The sequence below is a fragment of the Spinacia oleracea genome, chromosome 4 (genome assembly GCF_020520425.1).
Source record: "Spinacia oleracea cultivar Varoflay chromosome 4, BTI_SOV_V1, whole genome shotgun sequence".
Classification (NCBI taxonomy): Eukaryota; Viridiplantae; Streptophyta; class Magnoliopsida; order Caryophyllales; family Amaranthaceae; genus Spinacia; species Spinacia oleracea.
This window is the reverse complement of record NC_079490.1, coordinates 105,238,964-105,242,358: the sequence shown is the minus strand read 5'-3', so window position 1 is coordinate 105,242,358 and position 3,395 is coordinate 105,238,964. Positions and strand designations below refer to the sequence as shown.

Here is a 3,395-nt window from a genome sequence, read left to right as displayed (position 1 = left end):
CAATTTCAATTATGAACCTTTCAATATTGCAATTTCAATTATGCACCTTTCAATTCCGCAATTTCAATATCGCACTTACAATTCCGCAATTTCAATATCGTACTTTCAATTCCGCATTTCAATTCCGCATCTTTACTTGCCTAGTCCTTCTAGGCAATATGGACCTACTCCCTAGTCCGTCTCTAGGGGGTCTTGTATTTACTAATTTCGCACTTATTTACAATTGTGATGTTGCTTTATTTTCTTTATTGCTTTCATCACCGCACATGCTAAATACAACAAAATGCAAGGTTACTCACGCTTAACAAAGATAATTTCTTGGACAAACCGATCTTAGGTTCCCTTAAATTACCTTTAAAGAAAAGTGACCACCATACAAAGTAGAGATTCTTTTGCTCTAAATTCAAACCCACATAGTCTAAACTAGGGTATTTTCGAAAATGCTATGTCACATACTCGAATAATTTCTAAAGCTCGCGGAAAATAAGCATCTCGTTCCCGTGCCCGGATCTCACCCATCCGTTTCGAAGATTCAAGTCTTATCCTAATAGAATCATTTGCGGTCTTTCCAAACAAGACTTTAAACAATGTTTTGTGGCGACTCCTTCGAGGTACAAAAATACAATGGTTTCTAAAAATCGCCCCCTTGTAGGGAATTGCAATACATACGTAAAAAAACACCCCCTACATTATCAAACCCTCCTCCTTGGTCGTTGATAACTAGCATGCATACGAGGGCCTCTAGGTGGTTGCCTATTAAAGTTTTGGTTCGGGGGACCATCATATCTAGGCCTCTCATTAATAGCATTTGCATATTCCACATGAAATTCTTGCTCATAAGGAGTGCCATGTTCAGCATATGAGACATTATACAATAGATGGCACATGCTAGGGAAATGAACATGCTCATCACAAATATCACAAAAAGACGTATCAAGTGGCATTGTGTTGTAGGAACTAACCTTTCCCTTCCCCTTAGTGAGAAGGGTAGCCGATGGTGGAGGAATTGTTGATGGAGATAATGGTTGACTCGTAGCACTTTCAAGCTTCTCAATTTTATTTGCTTGCTCCATAGCGAAAGCCGAACCCTTGCCATCTTCATACTTCCCCTTGCTATCATAATTCCTAGTCCCCACATGCCATGCTTGGTAGTTTTGCACGACATCTTCAATTATCTCCTCGATTTGATCCTCCGTCTTATTCATAATTGGACCACCCGTCCCAGCATCAAGACTTGTTTTGGAGGTTGGGCTAAGTCCTAAGTATAAAGTTTGTAGGATGAGCCACTTAGGGATTCCATGGTGAGGGCACTCCCTTTGGTATTCCTTGAATCGATCCCAAGCCTCAAATAGGGATTCATCACGCTTTTGCTGAAAGGATTGAATTTTGTGCCTATATTTCTCCGTCTTCCCATGCGAGTAGAACTTACTAAGGAATGCACTTGTCACTTCGTTCCAAGTCCTTAGTGAATTTGGCTTGACCTCCTTGTCACGCCAATCACTTGCTCGCCCCAATAGAGAAAATCGGAATAGCTTCAACCTAACATATTCGGAAGTCACCTCGTTGTGCTAAATAGTATCACAATAATGTTCAAATTGTTTCAAGTGTTCATGCGGCGATTCACTACTTTTTCCACAAAATGGGTGACTTTGAACCAAGGTAATCAACGCGGGCCTTATCTCAAAGTTGTGGGCATTAGTGGTCGGGGCTTGTATGCCACACGTTGCCTCAAAGGCTCCTGGTATGCCCAAGTTCTTTACCGGAAGAGCCATTCTATCAATGGTTGAACTTGATGGATCTTGATCCGGAACTTCACTCAAAGGATCAAACCGATTGTAGCTCGATGGATTGGTTCGGATACGTCTCAAGCTCCGCAAAGTCCTCTCTAACTCTAGGTCGAGAGGGTAGAGAGGCCTATGACGAGTTCGCCCCCTATCTTGCATACAAACTCAAACCAACCGTGAGCAATGAAAGAAAACTAAAGCAATAACGAAATATTTTTGGTATTTTTGATTAAACTAGACTCGATTAATACTAAACTCAAGAACAACTACCGTTCCCCTGCAATGACGCCATTTTGATGGGGCTTTTTCCGTGTCGTTGAAAACGGAATCTACCTATCAAACAATATTTGTAAAATTCTTAAACCGGCACACTATATGAGTTATAGCGGTAAGTTCAAGTATCGTCCCAAGAGAACGATTCGTTTTCGAGTTTATGGATCAAGATAGTTTAGAAGACTAAATTTCAAGAATTCGACACAACTAAGGAAATCAAAAGAATTATGCAATCAATTATAAAGGAGCTAGGGTATCGGGGGTCAAATCGGATTGATCGGGGAAAAACAAGATGCGAGGCAATCATGGCAATGCAAGGACATGCAAAATTAGGTAGCAACCAACGAATATGGTCCGGCATCCCTTTCGGTTAGCAGACCTTGCCTAATCCAATCCTAAAATACGCGTTCGCGTCACCCTAGAATTAGCATGGCAATTTAGATCAACTAGTTACTTCAATTGCAACATAAATCCTCAATATCTTCACAAATTCTTGAAGGAAGCCCCAATTCTAAAGACTAGCCTAGCATTTGCAACTACCAAGCTATTCAAACACGGAATCCCAAAAATTACATATCAAGATTTAATTGCATCAATAATTCCACACAATACCTCTACATTCCCCAATTCATCCCCATTTATTATCCCTAACCCTAACTAAAAATCTACTCACTACTCATTATGCTAATGAATGAAATCAAAGAATTACAGTTAGCCATGGAATTTGAAAACTAAATTGAAAAGCAAGCTATCAATTGAAATTGAATAGATGAAGAAAATCAAAGTCAAAAATCAATCAACAATCAACAAAGAATCAACAAATTCATGAATTCAAAGCAAGCAAATAAAGAATCAATTAGAACAAGTAAAGAGATTACAATGAAGCTTCAACAAAATTCTGCAATTATCTTTAAAATTGAAAGGATTCTTGAGTTTCTCTCTCTAAAATCAAAGAATAATAGCTAAGAACTCTCTTCTAAAATCGGAAAACTAACTATGAAAAAATTCTCCCAAAAATAAAATAATTTAATGTATTTATATGTTTCGCGAAATAGATTTTTAAAACTTGAAAAGTGCCCAGCCCGCGTTGGTGTGCGAACGCACAAACCCTGGTGCGAACAAACCGGTGTGGGCGCACAAAAATCTTGTGCGAACGGGTAGAGCGACGATTCACTTCCTTCGTGCCGTGCGAGCGCACAAATATTTCGTGCTATCGCACACACCTGAGTTAGCCAATTTCTTCAAATTTCCTCGCGTGGTCGGATGGCATTTCTGTGTGGGCGCACAAGAATTTGGTGAGAGCCACACAAATCATGTGCGATCGCACGCAAAATGGAA

General features: G+C 39.7%; 1 pseudogene; it reads left to right on the top strand.

Moving 5' to 3' along the window:
• Positions 1–1,293: 1,293 nt before the first annotated feature.
• On the top strand, positions 1,294–1,394 carry LOC130460238 (uncharacterized; annotated as a pseudogene).
• The last annotated feature ends 2,001 nt before the right edge of the window (positions 1,395–3,395 follow it).